Below are 26,477 nucleotides of genomic sequence, written 5' to 3'. Positions count from 1 at the left end.
CAAGTGGCACTTCTTATTTCTAGGCTTAAAGTGAAATTTTATTCCCTCCTTGGTGGTTAAGACAAAATTGTAGCAATACCTAATTTCTAGGAGCTTTAAGTTTATTCCTAGAATTTCGTTCAAGAAAACTATCCCATCACTATCCTAAAAAAATTAGGGGCAAGTTGAGAAGGGGCAACACCATAAAAGCTTAGTACCTCTCTCAAAATGAGGTGTAAGAGAAAACGGACACCCCCCTTGACAATGTCAATGAGGGGCGGAGGTATCTTGACATCAGACCCCTCAACAACGTCATTGTTGTCGTCAGGCAAACGGACGATGACGTCATTTGGGATGTGGTAGAGAGTCCTAAACTCATGAAAATTCTCCTCAGATCCAAAGAAGTGTCTAAGGCAATTCATTTTTTGAAGAGGAAGAGAAAAACAACAACATAAATCAAAGAAAGCTAAAGAACTAGGAAGTAAAGAGAAAAGAAAAAAAAAACAAAGGATTTATGAAGAATATGAGCAAGAGCTTCAAATGATGGAAATTTGAGTAGGTGCGCTTGGAGAGTCTCTGAAAGGAGTGCAAGCAAAATACTGGAAGGGAGGAGTCACCTCCCTATTTAATATGTCAGAAGTGAAATGGAGACGGTTGTCATCATTAAGGTCTCACTAGCATAGGAAGCAAAAAGACACGTATCATTAGATCGAACAATCCCACGTGATGAACATCAGGGCCTTCTGATTAGCACAAATGGTTCGGTAGCCTCCTAAGATCGGCCACTAAAATGAGGCAATTATGGAGGGAAAAAATATGAGCCTAGGCCCAAATCTAATCATGCTAGCCCAAGCAAAAAGTGATAAGTCCAAACCCATGCCTTGGAGCCCACGAAGGACAGCTGGCAACAACTTGGCATCCAATCAAGATGCGAAAGTGAACAAGAAAATATAAAAGATAATCTTCTAGAAGACAAATCTGTAAAATAAAGGAAATGAGTCGGATTATGCATCATCCAATGGTGACGAGTATAGAACAGACAAGACTAAGGCATAGGCTGGACCTAATAGAAGGCAGAGCCATCAGATCAATTTAATCCTACAGACATAATGCTCGGCGAGCTGGCCACTAACATCTAATATCATCTAGGCCATTTATGCGCCAGAGATCCAATGATCAAGGATACGGCACACTTGACAAGTTGGCCGACCAAAGCCAAGTATGGGCAGAACCTTTCCATCAAAACAAGATCGACGGATGAGATTTGAGCCAACTAACACAAAGCACAAAGGGGACAATTGGGTGAATCCAATCTAACCCAATTATACTCAATCTTAATCAAAATCTACTTCATAAATATTTCCTTTCTTATATTTATATGCCATGGCCGATCAGTGTCCTGACTTGATTGTTGGTGGATTCTCCTAACCAACCCTGGTCAAGAGTGATCGTTGACATTTGGTTTTGCTTTACAAAGTGCAAAGGATTTGGCGCATTATCTCACTTTCTCGGTGGAGATAATTTCACATTCCACAAAAATTTCATCAAGTTTAGGTCTATTCTATCTATTGATAGTGGTGTTGGTGGCCAACCATTGGAGTTGAACCACAACCCTTTTGCCTATATGAAATTATTTGAGTAAACTACCAATAGATCCTAATAGTTTGATTTAATTCACATCAAGTTTTTTTGAAAATAAATCACAATAAAATCTTTGCTAAAAATAATTTTTTATGACGGTTATTTGCATATGTAGTTAAAAATTGACAATTAGTGACTTTTTTTCTCATGATTTTTATAAATTGTTACTAAAACTTACAATTAGTGACATTTTTGTATAACGAATTTTTCAAACTATCGTTGAAAGTTGAAAATTAGTGATGTGTTTTTGTGACGATTTTTTTAAACTGTTATTAAAACTTATAATTTTTTGTAACAAAATTTTCAAACTGTCATTGAAAATTAACAATTAGTAACGTTTTTTAAATAGTGTTTGATGAAAAATGCCATTAATTATTATATGATATATTAGACAATAAATCCATCTATTAGAATTTACACGTAAGTTTTTCGAATTATCTAGTGTTATTGAAGCAAGTTAATATAGTATTACAACTTAATAATTATTAGTCTAAATAGTAATATTTATTATTATTATTATTATTATTATTATTATATTATTATTATTATTATTATTATTATTTTAAGAGACCATATCTTCTTTGGTTGTACCAACAAGTTGTACTACTGTGAATTTGAAGTTGATTAAACTGGAGATACTTTAAATTATCACTTAAAAATTAATTTGAGAAAATATTTTGTCTCTTAAATTATCATTTTTAAATTAATTTAACTTTTATTTTTTTAATAATATTAATTTTATATTTAAATTATTTGAATTTGGATCAATTTTACCTTTGCCGTTAGCTGCCACTTGTAATCAAACAGAAATTGTTGACGTGACACCAAAATTTTGTTTAAAATTTTATTTTGCCTCCCAAATTATTCTAAAATATCAATTAGACCCATAAATTTCATTTTGTTCAAGGGTCTAATTGATTTTTTGGGAATAATTTGTGAGGTAAAATGAAATTTCAAATGAAGGTGGGGTGCCACATCAACAACTTCTATTTGATTATACACGGTAATTGACGGTGAGAGTAAAATTGATGCAAAATCGAATAATTATGTATAAAATTGATATTATTGAAAGAATAGGTGTTGAATTAATTTTTGAGTGATAGTTTAAAGGGGTAAAATGGTATTTTCTCATTAAATTTTGGTTTAACTAATTTGATTTTCTTAAAACTACTTTTGGCATTACTCTTGTTTGTATTTTAATTTAACTACTATGCGCATTTAATTTTGATTTTTCATTTTTATCTCCCTTATTATCGTCATTTTTTTTTTCTTCGTTTCATTTCTAAATTATTAATTGAATTTATTTATCTAGATCCCTTGTTTTGCTTGGGGATGATCCTTACACAAATAAAAATAAAATAAAATAAAATAAAAATAATAATAATAATAATAATTTAAAAAAAAAAATTAAATAGCAGCTGATCTTATTGATTGGTGGGTTCAAAGACCCCACCTACTTCAGAAGTGCCATTCCAGCAAACAACTACAACATCAAGTATACCATTAGATGCAAATTAAAAGACTAAGCCCCGTTTGTTTTCAGATGTAGGATGGAGGAAATTGTTAGTGAGGGGACTGCTAGTGAGTGGATTAAGAAAAATTATGTTTGTTTGATGACCAATAGGCTAGTAATAGTTCATGTTTGTTTTGAGAGATAGGAATGGGATTAACCATGTGAAATTTCACAAATACCCTTTGCATTATTATCAAATTTGGACTTATACCAACCAAAGAATAAATATATTTTTACTCAATGTTATTCTTCTACTTTTTTTTTATTTTTTTTAAATATTAAAGAATCCAACTATGAATTTTTTTTTTTGTCAATGTTATTCTTTTTTTTCTTTTTCCTTTTTTAATATTATTGAATCCAACTACCAATAAATTTTTATTCAATGTTATTCTCTCTCTCTTTTTTTTTTTTTTTTGAAAATATTAAAGAATCCAACTATCAATAAAAAATTTTACTCAATATTTGTGTTTAATATTACATGAGCCATATTATTCAATGTCACTGCTTGTGCAGAATGTATATCAGATCCGTAACTTAAACTTCAATCAATGAATACCACATTTTGTGAGGAAAGTTGATGTATTCATCATAATAAGGATTCAAGAAGGAAAAAATCAAAAGAAAATGTACATGAAATCAGGAAAGGAAAAAAAAAAAAAAGATCCTGATAACCATAGAACAATTGCCAAAACATCAAGCACAAAGATCAAAAGTTAACAGATGCATAAGGTTTGTGGGGGTAATCAGGTGAGGAAGTGTTTACAATTGGGCAAACACAGACTGTCTTAGTCTCAAAACTTATTCACCTGAAACATATTCAACTCAACACCATGAAGAAACCATAGTGCAATATTAAAAAACTATTTTCCTACTCAAAAACTTCACCAGAAGACATGACAACGTGCAGAGCTGAAAGAAAATGATGAACCTAAACAAAGGACATAACTTGCCAAAAACTAAATTTGGCAAAATCTAAGTCAAAATAACAATATAAACTTAACATCCTTAATTAAAAATAGATTGCAGCAACATCATATAAACAGATTGCAGCGATAGATCAAAGCGATGTAGCAGGGAGCAGCAGTAACTTTGCAGAGGCATTATCTTTGAAATTTGAAATGGACAAAATCCCGTTTCTAACAACCTATTTATTACAATCTATTTAACTATTATAAATTTTGGATATCATCTCCACAAATACAACATAATATGCTTGTTTCCTACCATTCCTATTACCATACTTAAAATAAATAAATAAATAAATAAAAAAGCTGGCTAACAGAGAAAATTGAGACAACAACATACATACCTTGCCAAAACATAATGAATCATAACATATATTCATACATGAAACAAAAGTTCAGCCATCAAAACATACTATGGAAATCCCCCATGAAAGGGCAAGTCTACATATCCATGATTTCCATGCAAAATTAAGCACCATGAAGGTGCATCCACGATAATACCTAGGCTATAATATTTATGTATCACATAATATATTACCGAAGTCATATGGCAAACAAAAAGACCATCATAAAATAGATACCATATTTAAATATGACCTTCTAATAGAAAAGAAACCCACTCCATCTTGTCATTCTCATCTAAACTGAAGAACAAGTCAACTTTGTCTTCATCTTTCACTATCATAGATGCTGCCATCAACCTTTGGATAGTACTCATTGGCAACTTCAGAAGTTCTTCATTAACCAACCTCCTTTGTTGGGATAGGTCATGTGAATATCCTATCCTATGAGCAATCTCCACCATCGTAATATTAGTATTCTCAATGAATGATCAAAGATTTTTTGTCATCTCAGATAGTTCAGTGGGAATCCCATTAGCAGGTCGAGCCTCTTTTTTTCTAGTTTTAGTAAAGTCAGCACGGTTGGAAATACTTGAAGTAGACATTGAGTAGTTTATATCACCCATGTTCATACTAAACTGTTCAACAGAAGACTGTTCTCATTCTTCTGTAGTTGCATTTGCATCTTCCTTTTCCATGGCTGCAACTACATTAGCAGGATCCTCAGCCAGTTCACCAGTCACCCTATCCTTCCCAAATAGAATAAGCCAATCTTCATTGAACAAGAATGGTCTATTTCGCATCCCTTTTGTATCTGGCACCCTCTACACAAGTGATTATTCAATTACTAAAAAGAATAGATTGATTTATAAGTAAAGAATAATGCAAACAACAATAAGAAAAATGAAATATACCCTGACATAGTTCAGCCATACGTCGTCACTATCAACTAGCACCATCTTTTGTTCATCATCCCAACCAAACCACTTATCTTTAACATATCGTGAAGAGTGTTATATTGTTTCCTCCACAACTTAATATTTGCGTTGATGAGAGGAGTGGCTCGAAGATCAGTTCCAGGAAATGCACTTAAGATCTTCTTCTCACATTCATTGTAGAAACCTGCCTTAAACTGATTATTATCAAGCTTCCACCTGGGATTACTTGCGGTTATATCCTTTATTGTTGTCATGAGGAAGACTTCCTCACGGTTATTCCAAAACTTTCGAGGTTTCCCCTTCTTACGAGAACTAGTGGTACCTGTGTCATCCATACCTATATATATGTATATCATGAGTTTAAATCATAACACACATGTCAATCATAAATAACAAATCAACTTACACAATATTTGTTACAAATACCACACAAAAACTAAACAAATATGGTTTGAATTACATGTTGTGGAGAAGTGGTTTTGGAAATACCTTTCAGATCCCGGGAGATGCTAGTGATCCTCAGCTAGTCACCTAAAATGACACAAACACTCCGGTCAGGGGTGCCGGAATTAGCACTCTGACGGACAAGTTAGTTCGGACACTCAGAATAGCTTGTCTACTAAGTTTTGTGAAGTGATTCTTACATACCTTTCTAAATCTGTGGTTCTTGTATTTATACTTGCTTTTTGGGCCTCGGGGCCTAAGCCTACTTTTATCCCATTCCCCTTTTATTCATTCGGAGCCACTAACCTCCGTCTATTCGGCTTTCCTAACGTATTCGGCATCCTAGTCACGCAACATGAAGCCGAACAGTATCTAATTTCTGACGTACGCATCTTCCAATTGTTCTACTTATTCGGCTCCTATAATTGCCCCCCAGGCACTTCACCGACAACAGTTGGTCGGAGTGCTTGGTTTTGAATTTCGAAAAGTCAGAGCCAAAATTTGGCGGTTGGCCTTATCCTCATGCGGATATCTAAGCGCACCCCTTTCGGTTGTCGTGTCGACCTCCCGCCCCCTCGTACATGTCTATTTATTGCGATTTAAAATTTTGACGTCCTTTCAAGTATGTATTTTATGACGCTCATCGTTGGATTGCCTTTTGAATCGTCCCTGAAACTCTCTTCTCCAATATCCTCTTCGTCCTTTGTAAGTTCTCTCCTCCCTTGCTTCGAAGACTCTTTCTGGTTTATTCCTTCCTTGGCATATTCTCATAAACTGTAGGGTATGGCGAAACATTTAAAAGACCTCCTCTCGTCAGATCGAATTGCTGGCTTTAAACGCCATTTCTCCATTCCTGATGATGTCCGTCTGTTGCTTGTGACAGACGGCACTCTTGATATGGAGAGGGAGGACAAAACCATGATTGTCTTTCCTCTTTTGTCAATTGTAGAGGGTGGAGTCCGTTTCCCCCTTCACCCGTTTCTTAGGGCTGTGCTTCGCCATTGGGGTTTAATCCCTTCCTAACCTAATATGAATTTCTTTAGAATCATAATGGCGGTTATAGCGCTCAACCGTCGCCTAAGAATTAACCTTGGCATTCCAGCCATCCGGCATTGTTTTGCCTTGGCTAAGTCTTCTGGTCAGCACGGGCGTTTCTTCCTTAGGGCCAAGGATATCGACCATCAGCTGATTACTATGCTTTCCAGTTCTGGAAAATGAGTTGATGATGTTATGGTCGTTGTCCAGGGTAATTGGGAATTTGGCAAAGGGGAGGATCACGTCGATACTATTCCTAGACGGAGGGGCGAGCCAGGTGGCTGATTGCCTTATCGTTTTTATTATTTGTTCATTTTTGTTGTAAAGCCTCTTCTTTGAAATGTTATGGCTTGGCTTGTGCAGGGAGCAATTTGAAGAAAGTTCTGTCTTCAACTGACGGCGCCGTTCTTTCGAGTATCGAAATCGCGCTCAAATATTTTGGCCGTCGAAGTCTTCAGAAACAAGGCAGCGGCCCACATTCTGCTTCGTTACGAGCCGACATATACGACCTTCTCGGCGGCGAAAAATATCCCGGTTCCGGCGGGTGAAGATTCTCTCATCGCTCTTATTTTGTTTGACTTCAAAAACTTGAGGCAGGTTGGTTTTGGAGGGTCCGATTTGGAACGGGATGTAGCCAATGTTACCGAATCAGATCAGTCCGAAACTGAGTCTGACGCGGTATTGAATTCGGCCGATCCCCCATCCACTTCGGGCCGAGGGGATCTTTCACTTGATGGCGTTTTTCATGGCTTAGAGGATATTCCCGCCGCAGACCCCGAAGACATGGTCGGGTTAAGCCTGACAAAACTTGCCAGGAAGGCGAATGCGGAAAGGTTGGCCGCACCGCGAAGAGTGAAGGCCCTTCCGTCTGAAATACCACCCGCCACCGAATCTCAATTCTCCCTGCCTGTTAGCGAATCAGAGTTCTTGCGCGTTGAGGTGGAGACGGCAGAAAATCAGGATGCCGAATCTACGTTGATCGTGCAGGCCGGCCAAGAAGTTGAGGCAGAGAAACGCCCTATCAGGTTTGAGGTCGGCTCAGAAGAACACAGCGGCAAACGTCCTCGATTAGAGGGATCGGACGTGATCGTTCCTTTTGTCATTCAGCCGATGATAAAAAACATGCCGATTTCTTCTGACGCTTCGGCGCTTAAAGATCCGGAAGTCGCATTCAGCTTGGCTACGTCCGTGTCGTTGTCGTCTGACAAGGAGGCTTTCTGGGTGGAAACGGATCTAAATACGACAGCACTAGCCGCCCAATCAGCACTTTTGGTACATATTCGAACTTAGCTTCATTTAATCCAAATACTGTTGAAGTTATGGTTTTGAATTCTTGTTTTGCAGATCGTCGGATGGATAGTCGATATGGGCTGTCGCCATGGTGACACTATCAAACAGATTGGTCATTTACGCGAGGAAGTTGAAGGCCAGAGGAGAAGGGCCGAGGTCGAAGCTTTGAGGGTGAACAAGGAAGCCTCAAGGGCCAACGCCGAGATAGAGAGGGCTCGTTGCGCAGATCAATTGAGATCGGATGCCGAGAAGAATGCGGACATAAGCGAAGATGTGCTCAAATTGGCCCATAAGGCGATCTCCAAACTGGGGGCTAAGTTGGCTGAAATGAAGGCGGCGAAGGAAGTAGCCGACTCGGAGTCTTCCAAAGTATTCGAGGCCGGGAAAAATGTTGGATTCGCCGAGTACGTGGACCAAGTCCCCAAGTTTGAAAATCGGGGATTCAAACATAGCTGGCACAAAGCCTTTGCTGCTGCTAACGCTTCATTGATTATGTCAATACCATATGAGCAAGTGGATGCTGAGCCATTGGAGTCTGATTCCGATGGCTGATTCAGCCGGCTGACATTGTTTTTAGGATGTCGAATGTATTTTTACAGTTTTTAATTTAGTATTTTTCATCTGTTGCTACAGTCATAGTTTTTTGCTAGGCATTTTTATGCGGGCTTGTAGCTTTTTGTTTGGTAACTTGAGTATATAAAATTTTATGAGTTGTGCTCAACCGGCTAAGGAAAATGTTGATGAATGATATTGCTTTCGGTTATGGTTAGATCGGCTGCTTAGCTTAGGTATTTGGCCGATCAGATTAGTAAATTTGCCATTGCCTTAGCCAGGGAGCAAGCTTGGGAAGCCGAATGGGCATAACTCATGGGCTGGCTGAGGCACAGATAGATCGGCGCTTGCGCTTGAAAACATGGCCGACCAGATTAGTAAATCTGCCCTTGCCTTAGCCAGGGCACGAGCTTGGGAAGCCGAATGGGCGTAACTCGTGGGCTGGCTGAGGCACACATGGATCGGCGCTAGCACTTGAAAACATGGCTGACCAGATTAGTAAATCTGCCCTTGCCTTAGCCAGGACGCGAGCTTGGGAAGCCGAATGGGCAGCACAGATGGATCGGCACTTGCGCTTGAAAACATGGCCGACCAGATTAGTAAATCTGCCCTTGCCTTAGCCAGGGCGCGAGCTTGGGAAGCCGAATGGGCGTAACTCGTGGACTGGCTGAGGCACACATGGATTGGCGCTAGCGCTTAAAAACATGGCCGACCAGATTAGTAAATCTGCCCTTGCCTTAGCCAGGGCGCGAGCTTGGGAAGTCGAATGGGCAGCACAGATGGATCGACACTTGCCCTTGAAAACATGGCCGACTAGATTAGTAAATCTGCCCTTGCCTTAGTCAGGGAGCGAGCTTGGGAAGCCGAATGGGCATAACTCATGGGCTGGCTGAGGCACACACGGATCGTGCTTGCGCTTGAAAACATGCCGACTAGATTAGTAAATCTGCCCTTACCTTAGCCAGGGCGCGAGCTTGGGAAGTCAAATGGGCAGCACAGATGGATCGACACTTGCGCTTGAAAACATGGCCGACCAGATTACTAAATCTGCCCTTGCCTTAGTCAGGGAGCGAGCTTGGGAAGCTGAATGGGCATAACTCGTGGGCTGGCTGAGGCACACATGGATCGGTGCTTGCGCTTGAAAACATGCCGACCAGATTAGTAAATCTGTCCTTGCCTTAGCCAGGGCGCGAGTTGGCCCTGCTTGTGAGCTGGACAATTGTCATCCGACTGTTGACGTTTGGGATTACTAACGTTGCCTCGGGAGAGCTGCAAACATTTGAAGGATAAATGGGGCGGGTGCATGCCAGAGGCCCTACTTATTTCCGTTCAAGCAACTTGGGAGGGACGAAGATTGACTGAATCAAACGTCGTAATGAGTCGTAGTAGCGAGCCTACGCGCACGGGAAGAAGAACGTCCAAGGATCGGGAAACACAGTAGCCCCTTAGTCATCGAAGCAGATCGCCCCGAAAGGACAGAGAACAACGGGGAAATTCTCCGCGCCCACAGCCGAAAATTGAGCCTGATGCAATGCCACGACCGTTGAGTTTTGCGATTTTTGTGAGGAATAGACCAATGACGGAGGCGGATTCTATCATTAAAGACCCAGATGTGGCAGTCGAGTTCGCTCGACAGATATTCCCGCCGGAAGTCCAACAATCGATGTTCGGACGTCGAGATTTTGAAGTATTTCGAGATGGCATACATGGGGCTGTAAAAGGACTATATACTGCTTACGAAGTCGGCATGCGTCTGCGGGAAGCACGTCGTGAGAGTGACAAAAAGGACGAAAGGAATCGTAGTCTGGAGATTCGCGCGGAAAAGGTTGAGCGTGAGCTTTGGGAGCTGTAGAATGTTCAAACGAGTGCGTCGGTGGCGGCCGGTCAATCTAAATTGGTTGTTGCGGAGGAAGTGACCAAACGGACCTCGGGTTATGAAAAGGGGTTTCAGGACGGCCTGAAGGTCGGGATAGAGAAAACCAAACAGGAACTTGCCGAGGAGGTCTACCGATGTGAAAATTATGGATTCAAGCACGGCTGGATCAAGGCTCTTCAAACCGAGGAAGCTCTCGAAGCCGTGGGCATTGATTCGGCCTCGCCCCTGTATCATCGCCACTACTTTCCTTATTCCGATTTTGACATTGAGAAGAGCGACAATGAGGGTGCCGAATGAATAGACTTCGCGCCGAATATCCACAGAATTTCTTTTATTTTCAATGTTTGTATTTGGTCTTGAAATGTCATGTGTTTAATTAATCGTATTATTTCAACTTACTGGCAAGTTTTGTGTTGTGTGGCGTAAATGTTTAAACATGCATTGACCGGCTTAAATTAAGAACGATTCAGTGAATATTTATTCGGCCAATGAAGTGGTCTAAATGCATCTCTCAAAAAGGCCAATCCGGATTCGGAGCCTTAATCGGCCCTAAGGTGTCATGCACTAAAAGGGGCTCCGAATTCGGAGGCTTTATTTTTGCTAATCGTGATATCCACAAAGGGCGCTCCGAATTCGGAGTCTTAATCGGCACTAAGGTGTCGTGCACCAAAAGGGGCTCTGAATCCAGAGACTTAGTGTGGCCAATCGTGATATCTACGAAGGGCGCTCCGAATCCGGAGGCTTAATCGGCCCTGAGGTGACATGCACCAAAGGGGGCTCCGAATCCGGAGACTTAATCGGCCCTAAGGTGACATGCACCAAAAGGGGCTCCGAATTCGGAGGCTTCATTTTGGCCAATCGTGATATCCACGAAGGGCGCTCCGAATTCGGAGTCTTAATCAGCACTAAGGTGTCGTGCACCAAAAGGGGCTCCGAATCCGGAGACTTAGTGTGGCCAATCATGATATCTACGAAGGGCGCTCCGAATCCGGAGGCTTAATCGGCCCTAAGGTGACATGCACCAAAGGGGGCTTCGAATTCGGAGGCTTTATTTTGGCCAATCGTGATATCTATGAAGGGCGCTCCGAATTCGGAGTCTTAATCGGCCCTGAGGTGACATGCACCAAAGTTGGCTCGAATCCGGAGAGTTTATTTTAGCCAATCGTGACATCCACGAAGGGCGCTCCGAATTCGGAGACTTAATCGGCCCTAAGGTGACATGCACCAAAAGGGGCTCCGAATCCGGAGACTTAATCGGCCTTGAGGTGACATGCACCAAAGGGGGCTCTGAATCCGGAGACTTAATCAGCCCTGAGGTGACCTGCACCAAAGGGGGCTCCGAATTCGGAGACTTATTTTGGCCTTAGAAGGCTTAATCAGCCCTTAAAGGCTTGGGGGCAAGCTTGAGAAAATGAGAAGCTTTGTATTGCAACGGTGGAATATGTACAAGTATCAAGCCCACAAGTCGGGTCAATGATAGAATTTACGTAAATGTGTTGAATTCCAAGGTCGTAGCAGGCTTCTTCCTGACATGTCTGAGAGCCGATATGCCCCTGTTCCTGCGATGGATTCTATCTGATAGGGGCCGTCCTAGTTTGGACCCAATTTTTCATCGGCCGATTTTTTGTCAGCTGGAAGTACCTTCTTCAGGACAAGCTCCCCTGGCGTGTATCGGCGCAACTAAACTCGCTGATTATACAATTTGGCGAGCTGCTGCTGATACCGTGCCATGGATGCTAGGGCGTAGTCTCTTCGCTCTTCGATCAGAATCAGATCCAGGGCAAGCACCATGTCATTTCTTGCCACCATACGGTCGTTTATTGCCGCGTACTCCCCCTTTAGCTGATTGATTATCAATTTTGAATCACAAAACACAAACAGACGTCGAGTGCCGAGAAAGTGCGCATTCTGCAGACCGACTAGAAGGGCTTCGTATTCGGCTTCATTATTTGATGCTTCGAAGCCAAGCTTGATGGTCTGCTCAATTACTGCACCGTCTGGAGACATGATTACAACTCCAGCGCCACTGCCCCTTTGGTTAGATGATCCATCATAGTATAATTGCCAAATATCCCCGACATAAATTCTCCAATTTGACTTTGGTAGAACTTCAGCCTTTGGTCGAACTTCATCAGGTTTGAGGCTGGCAAGCTCGCCGGTGAATTCGGCAACAAAGTCGGCCAACACCTACTCCTTGATTGCAGTTTTAGGTAAAAATTGAATGTCGTATTGGCCGAGTTCAAGAGCCCATTTTGAAACACGTCCTGATGCTTCTACACTCCATAGAACTGATCGGAGGGGATAATCTGTTAGCACCCCAATGCTATGTCCCTGGAAGTAATGCATCAGTTTTCTTGCCGCCATGGTTAGGGCTAAGATGAGTTTTTCCAGCGGAAGGTAGTGTGTTTCGGCGTCAACCATTGCCTTGCTCACATAATACACTGGCCATTGCTCCCCCTCCTCCTCTTTTAATAGTACGGCGCTGACGGCCCTATCAAAAACTGCCAGATATAGGATGACCGGGTCACCAGCGGCGGGTGTTGTCAAGAGAGGTACTGAGCGGAGGTAGGTCTTGAGTATGTTGAAGGCTGATTCGCATTCGGCGGACCATTCAAAAGCCTTACCCTACCGTAGTGTCTGAAAGAATTGTCGACAACAATCTGTAGACCGGCTAATGAACCTGTTGAGTGCAGCGGCCATCCCCATCAACTTTTGGACTTCTTTTACTGAACAGGGGGAGCCGAGTTCCAAGATTGCTGTGACTTGCCTCGAGTTGGCTTCGATTCCTCGGTGATTGACGATGTAACCCAAGAATTTGCTAGAGTCGATTCCGAACGCACACTTGGAAGCATTCAGTTTCATTCTGTATTTGTGTAAGATGTTGAATGTCTTTTCTAGATCGGCTATATGACTCTGTTCTTCTTTGGTCTTCTTTGGACTTGACCACCATATCGTCAATGTATACTTCCATAGTCTGGCCGAGTTGCTCTTTGAACATGGCGGTGACCAATCTTTGGTAGGTTGCCCCTGCATTCTTCAGCCCAAAGGGCATAACTTTGTAGCAATAGGTTCCTCTTGGGGTGAGGAAGGCAGTTTTGTCCTGGTCATCTGGATGCATGGTGATTTGATGGTAGCCTCTGTAAGCATCGAGGAAGCTCATGCGTTAATGATGTGTCGTCGCATCGACGAGCTGGTCGATTCTAGGTATAGGAAAACAGTCTTTGGGGTAAGCTTTGTTCAGATCCATGAAGTCGACGCACACTCGCCAAGTCCCATTTTTCTTCTTCAGCACCACTGTATTGGAGAGACACGTAGGGTAAGTGACTTCTCTAATTGCCCCGGCGTCAAGCAGGCTATCTACCTCCTCAACAACGGCGGCAATGTGCTCCGTGGCTGACCGTCGGCCTTTCTGAATGATCGGCTTACATTTCGGATCGACATTCAGATGGTGCTGTGAAACTGACGGGTCTATTCCCGGCATTTCGTACGGAGTCCACGCAAAGACGTCAAGGTTGTTGAGCAAGAAAAAGATCAGCTGCTGCCTGTCGGCCTGATTCAGAGAGGCGCCGGTCATGAAGAACTTTTCTGGGCTGCCATCACTGTCAACTCGGTCTAAATATTCCGTGGCTTTCTCATTTGGATACCGCCCAACATCCTCCAGGATCTCCCGATTCGGCACCTCAATGGAGTTTACTTGCAGTTCCTTTTGCGTTCTAGCGGCAAGGAGATAACATGCTTGTGCCAATTTCTAGGATCTGCGGATTTGCTTAATGTTGTGTTCTGTTGGGAAACGTAGCAGTTGATGATAGGTGCTTGGGATGACCTGCAAGGTATGCAACCACGATCGCCTCGTGATGAGATTGTATGGCGACGGCAGCCTGACGACCAAGAATTCGACGTCCACCGTTCTGGAACCTGCTCGAACGGGTAAGCTGATCTTTCCCAATGGGTACTCTGGAGTGGCATTGAAGCCGAATAGTGGATAAGGAGACAGAGTCAGGTCTGACTCGCTGAATCTGAGTTTGGTGAAGGTTTTATAATACATAACCTCGGAGGTACTGCCCTGGTCGATAAGAACGTGTTTGACGGTGAACCGGTTTACACGCAGCTCAACAACCAACGGATCGATGTGAGGGAGTGTTACACCGATCAAATCAGAATCGTCAAAGGTGATACTTGGCATTTCTCGGGGCCGCTTTGCTGGCATGAGTTGCTGTTGGGGGCCTGGATATGATTGGATCGCATGCACGGCCGGGGCTGCTGGCAGGCTGTATATCATGTGGACGGTGTCAAGCGGAAATGTATCCTTCGGATGGGTAGGTGTTTCGACCACACTCCTCCGGACGCATTGGTGGAGACGTTCGTCCTTTGCCAACTCCTCAAGATGATATGTTGAAGCATGGCAGCCGTCAGTTTCTTGCTGTTGGGTCCGAGATTGTCGATCATCTGCCCTCGGGGGTCGCTCAGAAGCCTGGCGCATCGTTTGTTTGGATTTTGCTATTTCCAAGGCTAGATCGCGACGAAGGCGTTCGTTCTCAGCGATGATGTTGTCCAACCTCTGTTTGGTTTGCCTAGCTTGTGCCATGGTCGCTTGTATTGTCTTTTGCATTGGGTTTGGAGATGAGCAGAGGTCCGAGGCAAGTCTTGCTGCGATGGTTTTTGGTCCAAGCGAGTTCGCTGGAATGAGGTCACCTCTCTGTGGGTCTCGTCAGTGGCTATCGGAGGATCTTCAGTCACGCTTGCTATGGATGTATTTGAGTATTCCCACAGATAGCGCCAGTTGTGGAGAATTGGTTTTGAAAATACTCTTCAGATCTTGGGAGACGCTAGTGATCCTTAGCTAGTCACCTAAAAAGACACAAACACTCTGGTTGGGGGTGCCGGAATTAGCACTCTGACGGACAAGTTAGTTCAGACACTCAGAATAGCTTGTCTACTAAGTTTTGTGAAGTGATTCTTACAAACCTTTCTAAATCTGTGGTTCTTGTATTTATACTTGCTTTTTGGGCCTCGGGGCCTAAGCCTACTTTTATCCTATTCCCCTTTTATTCATTCGGAGCCACTGACCTCCGTCTATTCGGCTTTCCTAACGTATTCGGCGTCCAAGTCATGTAACATGAAGCCGAACAGTATCTAATTTCTGGGGTACGTATCTTCCGACTGTTCTACTTATTCGGCTCCCACACATGTCATTATAAACTCTCACTATTAAATAAAAATCATCATACAACACTGATTTATTAACCTCTACTTGCTTGCCATTCATTAAACATTTGGGTTACCAAGGCTGTTCTCCATTCACTTCATTGACCATATGCTTCAACAATGTCAATCATTTCATCTCCTAATTCAGTAGCTAGAGGAGGATTCATTTCGTCATTCTCATCATCAGCAAGATCCATAGGCATTTCATGTTGTATGAGATTGTGGAGAAGGCAACATGCAGTGATAATATGAAATTGAGTCTTGATTGGAAAGTAAGAATAGGTCCTCAATATTGCCCACCTCATTTTAAGTAGGCCAAAACACCTCTCAATGACATTACGAGCAGAAGAGTGCCTCATGTTAAAAAACTCTTGTGGAGTTGTTGGGGCACCCCCTTCTCTGCATGTGGAAAGATGGTTACGCTGTCCTCTATATGGTGCAATAAAACCCTCCCCGTTTGTGTAACCCGCATCTACGCGATAGTAATGGCCTGTAATTTTGTAAGATGGTTTCACTATGTATGTAAGAAAATAATTGTTTAATATAGATATAGTGTACTTATATATATATAACAACATATATAATTATCATATCAGTAGGCACTTTTAACTCATTGGGTCTACTGACAGCATCTCTAAGTATCCTAGAGTCAGAAGCAGATCCTTCCTATCCAGGCAACACATATATGAATTGCATGTCTTGGGAGCACACACCCAATACATTTGTGGCAATTTCTCCCTTTCTCGTTCTATACCTTGCTTTGTCTATTGCAGGGGCAAAAACCTTAACATAGGTTCCATCTAAAGCACCAAGACAATTCTAAAAATAAAACAATATTAAGAAATTAATATAGGCAATACAAAAATATAATACACAAATTAAGCCAAGTTGTAAATATATTGTACCTGAAAACAACTCCACCTATCATCTGTACATTTAGCAGTTATTGGTTCAGGCTTTTTAAAAAGGAGACCATAGAGGCACAACATAGCCTTGAGAACATTATTGAAGTGCTTACTAACTGTTTGACCACTCCGTATGAAATTAAATTTAATTTTGCGATTCTTAGTGTGATGTGCAAACACATTCAAAAACATTGCTACTTGCTTCTCTAAGACTACATATTTTGGATTAGACAATCCAACACTTCACACCAACCCACATAAAAGCATGAAAGTACGCCTATTCATCTGAAGCTGGTCATGACAATTTATGTCACTATCGTTGACCAATCTATTCAAATGGTCAATTTGTTTTCCATAGGGGCGAGGTGATCTAGATAGTTGCAACCTAATTTCTTTTTTCTTGATTACAGCATGTAAAATCACTACATACATAGCACATGCATAATTAATGGATGAAACAATATGCTGGAGGGCTACAAATTCCTTTATAAGGTCCTTTCTTCTTTTCTTAGTGGCATAATTATTATTCATCTACAAAAAATGAATAAACAATATGCGGCTAAAGTTAGCACAAAAAGGAAAACAATAATAGATAACAGAAAGTGTTTAATATGATAAAACAAATTGTAACGGCCAAAAATCCATAATAGAGTGTGTTTGAAGTACAATCTAATTGAGCTACATAAATTTAACATATGTTCATATAAATCATTTTGTGATTAAAATCAAATAACAAAAAGACACTTCACAATGGCAAATAGTGGGTATATTCAAACATACACAGAAAACCATGCACCAGCAGATATCCACAAGAAGAAAATACTGAATAATTATTTCAAGTCAAGTAATTTGTACCAATAATGCAAAATAAGATAATTAGACCATGTTAAAGAAAAAATATAATTTGGATGTCCTAACCTCAGACTTGAAAGATATGTATTCTTCTTATGACCAACCAAACTCCCTAATTACCTCAATCATCTGCCCAAAAAGATAATTAAATCAAAGAAAATAAAAAAGATAATTAGGATATTTGTTACAATGTCAGTTTGTACACAAGATAGAGGATATTAATTACAGTGCCAGTTTGCCACAAGATAGATGATATTTGTTCCTATCTCCAATATACAGAGGTGCAACACATGGAAGTTTGAAAAGCAACTGAAATGCAAGTTTAAATGATGCATTACAAAGAGGGGAAAAGAAAAGAAAACAAAACATAAATGATCTCTCTCCCATTCCAGAATAACAAAAATGGCCAAAACAGAGCATCATTTCTAGTTCATTTCTTTTATTTATTTTTTTGTTTTCACATTGGAGCTCCCTGCTTTCATGTTCACTAACAAGAAAATAAACCAACTTATATTGGAAACCCTTTTCTAACAGTTACTCTCAGTCAAACTACACAAAATAATTGAACACAATATGTGAAGATGGACTAGACAATTTTTTGCTCACCTTGCTTTTGGTTTACCTATCATTTATAGATTCATAACTTTTATTTTTAATTATACACGAAAAAATAGTGGGATCCTGTATAAATCAAATGTGCATGTATTTTTGGGTATGCTTATAACTGGAGAAGCAACATTTAGAATAGAAGGAATCAAACGTATAACGAATAACCAACAGACCAAAAATTGGGATAAACCATAATAAAATCTTGTAATAAAAATTAAAAATCTGAATAAATTGATAACTTGATTCAAGAAAATGTTTTAGCTTGCTTCAAACCTAAAAAAATGGATCAAATCACAGATGATAAATCCAAAAATACTGAGAAAAAAAAAAAGCGTTTATAAATCATAATCCACAAAAAAAAAAAGGATATAATTTGGGATAGAGAATCTCACACATCAAAACCCATTCACAAACCCAAAAAAAAAAAATGAATAAAATCACAAATGATAAACCCAAAAATAATGAAAAAAAAAAAGAAATCCATTTATGATTTGGGGTAGAGAATCTCACACATCAAAACCCAATCACAAACCCAAAAAAAATGAATCAAATCACAGATGATAAACCTAAAAATAGTATAAAAAAAAAAACCCCATTTACAAATCATAAACCACAAAAAAACAGGGTATAATTTGGGGTAGAGAATCTGATAACGGGATTAACAAAAAAAATTTACCAACGTAGCAGATGCTCAATTGAATCTAAAGATCGAAAATATAAAGATGAGAGAGAGCTTGCTATATTTAAGATCGAAAATATGAAGAAGAAGAGCTTCTCTTTGCCTCTTCCTTCTGTTGCTGCTTCCAAAGATGAGCGAGGGCTAGGGCAATGATGGATAAACAAGTAAATTACACCCCTAATACCAACGGACTAAATTTCAATACCAAGTTTTGGGGCAGACTGTGAATCCCATATGTAAGGCATATCTTAAGCCCCCCTCCCCCGGTCTTATGAGTCCCTTCCTCAACTCTGTAAAAAAATGGCATATTAAATAGGGCCCACAGCTATCCTAATCCCATTCCTCCCCTTGCACCCCAAAACAAACGGGGCCTAAAAGAAAGAAAGAAAGAACGAAATGACGGAAAAAAATAAATAAATAAATTCCATTTCGAAACATTAATTCTTCACCAATGTATTATTCCCGAGTGTATTTTCCTTCTAATTCTTCACCACCTTCTCATTCCTCTTTAGTGCCTTCAGTTTGGGAAGTACACGATGAACAGTTCAAAGCCTTTGTTTCCATTTCGAATTCTATAGTATTACTGTTTTTATATGTCACGATCCAAACCCGCTCCTAAAGGTTTAGGCCATAACTGGCCTGTACTTAGACCTCAAAGACAAAATTTCAAAAAAATTTATTCAATAACATAGCCTTAAGCGAAAGCAGAAAATATTTCGTAAACAAAACATGGATTTCATAAATTCTCATATAACTTAAATCATTTATGCAAAAATATCTTTACAATATTATTACTCACAGTGGTTTCCATAAATAGTTGACTAGTCCTCGAATCTTGACTGCAATCACAATGCACAACACAACATATCAAAATTTAATATTACTCTCTCGATCAAATTTACTTCTCTTAATCTTTTCTTAATCAAATAAACCGATCCCTTACTTTGCTCTTTAGCCAATTATTTATGTTGGTTCTAAACTCATTATTCCTCAATGGGTCATAATTCGTGTCTAGGAAAATAGGAAGAAATGAAAGGAAACTAGGTTAGGAGAGAAAATAGCTTGAAAAGGTTAGAAAGAAAGTAAACAGCCTTTACTAATTTGAACATATCTATTTGTGTACCTAGAATTTGGATGTAATATCACTACCATTGGAAACTAGACTTCTGGAACTTGAAATTAGGCTCAAGAATCCCTTAAAACGGAGTCCGAATGAAAGAGATATGCCTATTTGAAATTGGGTTGAAACATGGGAGTTCTGCACATGCGGGACCAAAACCACACGTGCGGGAGAACCAAGGCATGTGCAGAGGCAGATGCAATTATTTCAAAAGCAAAATAGTTGCTGGAAATAGACTTCCACAAGTGCGGAAAGCCCCACCGCACGTGCAGTTCTGGGTAAAATCCTGCTATTCGAAAATTTGCAAGGTGTTAAGTGTTTTCCTTCCAATTTCAAGCCTAGAGCTCAAGCTAAAACACTTAAAAACATATAAAATTTATGAAAAGCATGAGCAAGTGGGGATGCTGCTGAGCGAGCTGCGTAGCAGCGGCTATTGTGCGGCGAAATGGGCCCATTTCGAGGCCTATTTTGATAATCTGAACCGTTCACATTTTAGAATACATCAAGTAGAACATGTTTGCAAAAAAATCAAGTTAATCAGATGTCATTTACCTAGTCATCCACTCACATTTGTACCTACAAAAATAAATAATAGTTGTGATTTAATGTATTAAAATGAATACAAATGTGAGTGGATGAATAGGTAAACGACATCCAATTAACTTAATGTTTTGTAGGTATGTTCTACTTGATATATTCTAAAATGTGAACAGTTCGAATTATCAAAATGGGCCTATTTCGCCATGCAGCAGCCACTGCTACATAGCCCGCACATCAGTATCTCCACTCCCAAAACATGAGCATATCACAATTTTTTAAATCAAAACTTTACTTATTTCAAGAACCATTAACCAAATCTTTGAAGTTAATTGTCTTTTCCAAAACTTTGCTTTTCTGTGTCTTACAACATGAATTTGAACTTCAAAACTTACAAAACTAAAAGAATTAGTGAAGATGAAGATCTATATCTCAAAAACTCCAAAACTTTGATCAAAAGAATGATTTCCCAAGCTTCTTAGCTAATTTTCCCTTTCTCATAATTTAACTTCTCTCTTTTCCTTCCAAGCTCTTCATTTTTAACCCAATTTGATTCTAATTTCCTATTCTTAGATATTGGGAATGTAAATTACAAGAATTAGGGATGAAATCTTACCTTGAATTGCTTTCTAGCTTGGATTTGATGACGTTCTCAGAGTATTTTCCTTTTCCCCTCTTTTTCTCTTCTTTCTTTCTTTCCTTCGGTTCTTCTTGTCTTGTCCAAAACCCTTTTCTCTTCCAAAATATCTTCTTTGTTGAGTCTATCTCAACTGACGCCCATATACTTATATATATAGATATAATATTTAATAAAATTAATTTAATTCATTCTGAATCAGATTTTTACAAAATTTCATATACTAAGCTCTAAAAATCATATTGATCCCAAATATTTAATCGGTTTTGTTTTCGGTTCTTGTTGTCTTGTCCAAAACCCTTTTCTCTTCCAAAATATCTTCTTTGTTGAGTTTATCTCAACTGAGGCCCATATACTTATATATATAGATATAATATTTAATAAAATTAATTTAATTCATTCTGAATCAGATTTTTACAAAATTTCATATACTAAGCTCTAAAAATCATATTGATCCCAAATGTTTAATCGGTTTTGTTTTCTGACACCTCTAAGGTCCTTAATTTTTCGTTTAAAGCTATAATTTCAACAGATTTTTCTACAATCAAAAGATATAACTTCAAATCCTTATAATTCACATTTTTAGACATGTAATTCCACAACAATGACATAATTAAACTAATCATGACTAATCACAAGTCCCACGGAATTTAATTACCTTAATTTGACTTCCATTAGAGCCCAATTAATTATATTTAAATTTATCAGTCTGAATCAGTTTTTTAATCAAACTCTCAAAAGGATTCAAATATCAAATTAAGCTTATTTTTATCATCAATTTTGATTTCTCACATCAGTAAGGCCTTCAATTTCTGGTTGAACTCAAGGTCTCCTTCAATAAATTACATATTCAAATTGAATACTTCATAAATAAATTTAATTCGCAATAATCTTAATTCTCACTCCTCATAACGTAAGTAATTTCAATTTGGATCCAATTAATCAAATCTAAATCGAATATTTAATTAAACTCTCATATACTCAAAATTAAAATAATTCAACTCACTACTTATTCTTTCTTGAGCCAATTAGGCTTTCAATTTCTAATTCTAAAATAAATCTTCAATAGAATCATATATGAATCGGTCTTCATAATTTTCAAATTAAATCAGAATAGCAAGTAATTAAAATTTAAATATCCATCATTAATGAAATATAAATTATTACACCATGGGTTATCACATTATACTTGTACCATGAAGCCCAATAGAGCTAGTTTGCAAAGTTAATGCAACTAAGGATAGCTAGGAACCAATAAAACATATTCAGTTTACTATTGTTCACGATCAACCCTTCCAACCACCCTTTTTTTGCTTCGAGTAGCACTCTTGGTGATGGCGTTTACAATGTTAACAAAAATAGTGCTTAAGAAGGCGCCAAAAGAGAGCGATACCAGTGCAAAAGAAGTGGACAGTGATTTCATTCCTGACGGAGCTTCCTTGTAAAAAAACTCCAGCAATCCAACCATGGTAAACATATATGCAATTCCAAGAATACCATATTGGAATGAAAGCCAGATAATGGGCTTGGTCGGGTTTTTGAAGAATTGATCCCTTCTCACCTCAATAATGCCAGCTATACCCATTGAAATGGCCGAGAGAACAAGCCCAACACCAACCCGTTGAAGTTGAGTGATGCCGGCTGGATGGCCAGTGAACTTTCGTGCAAATGGGACCACAAGGAATTCGTAGACGGGGATGAGGAGGGACATAGAAACTAGGGGAATTACAGGTATTGAGGTTTTAGAATTCTTTAAAGAACCTAAATATGAATTCATGTAGTAGGCTTGGATTACTGAGAATGTCTGCAACTGGAACAAGCATGTATTCATTATGATTGTACTTGCTAAGATGGGAAGCATTCTTGTTAGTATCTTCGCTTTTTCAATTTGTGTCACAGCAGAAACACTCCATGGATCTGGATTCATATCACCTGGAAGAATGACAGCTTTGTCCAGTAACCTATTTTAACAACAATAATAGGTTAAACAACCGTGTTATTTTTTTTTTTAACATCACTTCACTATAAAGCATAACCACTACAAAAAATGGTGCATGGTTTGTATGATACTTTAAAGAAGATAGTGTTTACAAATTTTGATTGTGAACACAAAATTGGGATTTTCGGTAGTATGTTCTACCACTTCGGCAACAAGTTCGTAGTGTTGAGAACTTTCCTTTTAGGGGAGTTGTTCCCTGAATTAGTCAGTTTGTGAAACCTTTTCTTCTTAAAGGTCTCTTTGTTTATCATTAATTTCATACAGTTCTTTGGGATTTTCTGGTAGCGTCAAGCTTCTATTCCTAATTGCAACCACGATAGCGTGCCACATAGGAAGAGATAATGATTTCCTAAGAACATTAAATTAGAAATGCTTGATGCACAAAATTAGAAGGTTATATCCAACAATGCATTTTCTTTGTTATAATTCCTTGCACCTAGCATTTTTTTTAAACATTATATACATACATGGAGAGAGAGCTCTCGAGAATTGCACCCAGGGTTGCACTAATAATGTAGAAAGGCCTTCCAAATTTTTTTAAACATTTTTTTTAAACATTCTATTCCTAATTTTTTTTAAACATTATATACATACATGGAGAGAGAGAGAGAGCTGCACTAATAATGTAGAAAGGCCTTCCAAACGCAAGAGCAATAAAACCAAGAGAGGAAGTAATAGTGCCAATTAAAAAACCCAGACAACAGTAGTTACTCCCAGAATTGCACCCAGGGTTGTACTTAGTAAATACCAATTGAAATAAGTTGCAAGACCCTTAGCTCCTTTTTTATCCTTTGGATCAAATTGGTCACCTCCAAGTGGTGTGAGGGGCCCTTTTTGATGGGAGAAACAAAAACCAATTCAACAACCCAAATCAAGCACAAGTTAAAGCACAAGTTCGTGAAAATAAAATATTCTCCCTCTTTACGTGAATCTATCAGGAAGCAACTAAATAGAGTACAATATATATATATATATATATATATATATAACATAAAATAGAATCAAAGGCGCACGCACAAAAACACACAAGCACTTTCTTACATAGAAAACCTTCGTAGTGTGAGAAGGAAAAACCATGGAACTGTAGTCCACCAAAATCTCCATCATCAACAAATAATGGGTGTACAATACATTCTTTCTAGTTATAACTAGAGGCAAACAACAAAGATACAAACTCAAGAAATAAACTTTCTTGGCAATAAAAAAAAAAAAAAGAAAAAAAAAAGGAAAGATCTCACAAAAAACAGGGGGCTATTCCAGAACCCAAAAGTTGCTATAGAATGCTCTAAATTCGATCTCCACCGTTCAAATTTTAGATCATTGAGTCAAAAACCCACTTATCAATTTTTAGCTCAATCGCCGATCGGAGATTTGATCAGATCTAGGCAAAATCTTCCAAAACTCGTTGAAGCCTTTTCTTCTCTCTATTTTGGACTGCAACTTCTCTCTCTTTCTCTCTTAGATTTGCTGGCAGCAAGTGGAGTTTAAATACTCCCTTACAAATGGGCCAAAAAACTAGCTACTCTCCATGTGGGCTTAAGTAACTCACAAAGGCTTTACCGAAATGAGCCATCTTCCATAAAGGAGGGAAACCCAACCCAACCCAACAAATCTCCTCCTTCCTGACTATGTGGCGGGAATCACTATCCCGGCGATTGAACAAGAAGTCTCAAGCTTATCTCTTGATAGAGCTTTTGTTAACATATCAAAACCATTATCATGAGTATGAATTTTTCCAAGTTCTAACAATTTATGATTAAGAGTTTCTCTTATCCAATGGTACCTCACATCGATGTGTTTTGACCTTGAGTTGAATATAGAGTTCTTAATAGAGTGAATAGCACTTTGGTTATCACAAAACAACACATATTGTTATTGTTCGAAACCAAGCTTCTTCAAGAACTTTTTCGTCCATAGCAACTCTTTACAAGCTTTGGTTGTTGCAATAAACTTTGCCTCTGATGTAGAGAGTGCAACACTTTTTTGCAATATCGATTGCCAAGAAATAGCTCCACCTAAGAAAGTGATCAAATGACTCGAAGTAAACTTACAAGTATCTACATCGCCTACCATATCTGCATCAGTGTGGCCAACTAAAATAGGTTTTCCACTTCCAAAACTGAGTCTCAACCTGGAAGTCCGCTAAGATATCTCATTATCGACTTTACTGCATTCCAATGTTCTCTTCCTAGATTTGAAAGAAATTAGCTAACTACACCAACTAAGTGAGCTATATCTGGCCTCGTGTAGACCATTGCATACATCAAGCTTCCTACTACTGAGGCATATGGAACTCTTTTCATATATTTCTTTTCTTCATTTGTAAAAGGGCTTTGATTAGTGCTTAACTTAAAGTGAGTAACAAGAAGAGAGCTAACCACTTTAGATATATCAATGTTGAACCTTTCAAGCACTTTGTCAATATACTGCTCCTATGACATATTCAACTTATTCTCATTTCTGTCTAGATAAATTCGAATACCAAGAATTTGCTTTGTTGGCCCCAAGTCCTTCATGGCAAAACACTGACTTAGTTACTTTTTCAATTTGTCAATTATTGAAGGATTTCTACCAATAATCAACATCTCATCAGCATAGAGCAATAAAATAATAAATCATCATCAAAGAATTTCTGCACAAATACACAATAGTCGGAAGTAGTCTTCATGTAGCCTTGCTCCCCCATAACTGACTCAAACTTCTTATACCACTGTATGGATGCCTACTTCAAACTATAAAGACTTTTCTTTAGCTTACACACATAATCCGGTTTTCCTTTCACTCTGAAACCCTATGATTGTTCCATGTAAATCTCTTTCTCAAAGTCACAATGGAGGAATGCAGTTTTCACATCTATTTGTTCAATCTCTAAGTCTATACTAGTTGCTAAGCCAAGAACCACACGAATGGAAGACATTTTCACAACTGGTGAGAAAATCTCATCAAAATCAATACATTTTCTCTAAATCCTTTAACAACTAGTCTATCTTTGTATCGTGGTTGTCAAGTGCGTTCATCATGTTTCACCCTATACACCCACCTATTCTTCAAAGCTCTTTCGCCCTTGGGCAACTTCACAAACTCAAAAGTGTGATTGACATGCAATGATTTATATCTCATCTTGCATCGCATCAACCCACTCTAGTTTGTGGTCATCTTCCATGGCTTTTGCATAACACTCAGGCTCTTCCCTGCCAGTCATTAACATATAGTCATCTGCAGAATACCAAGTGGAAGGATGTTGGTCTCTAGCAGACCTCCTAATTGGAACATATGATGGTATCTCTGGTGTTGGCAATTAATCAAGAGTCTCATCATTTATTTGTCAAAGGAACTAGATCCAAGTCAACTAGAACATCA

At 39.1% G+C, this 26,477-nt stretch overlaps 1 pseudogene; it reads right to left on the bottom strand.

The window, feature by feature from the left end:
- Positions 1 to 16,445: 16,445 nt before the first annotated feature.
- LOC114307382 (protein NRT1/ PTR FAMILY 4.3-like) lies at positions 16,446 to 24,690 on the bottom strand (annotated as a pseudogene).
- Positions 24,691 to 26,477: the final 1,787 nt, after the last annotated feature.

The sequence above is a fragment of the Camellia sinensis genome, chromosome 14 (assembly GCF_055761805.1).
Source record: "Camellia sinensis isolate YWXY chromosome 14, ASM5576180v1, whole genome shotgun sequence".
Lineage (NCBI taxonomy): Eukaryota > Viridiplantae > Streptophyta > Magnoliopsida > Ericales > Theaceae > Camellia > Camellia sinensis.
This window is presented reverse-complemented; position numbering and strand designations above follow the sequence as displayed.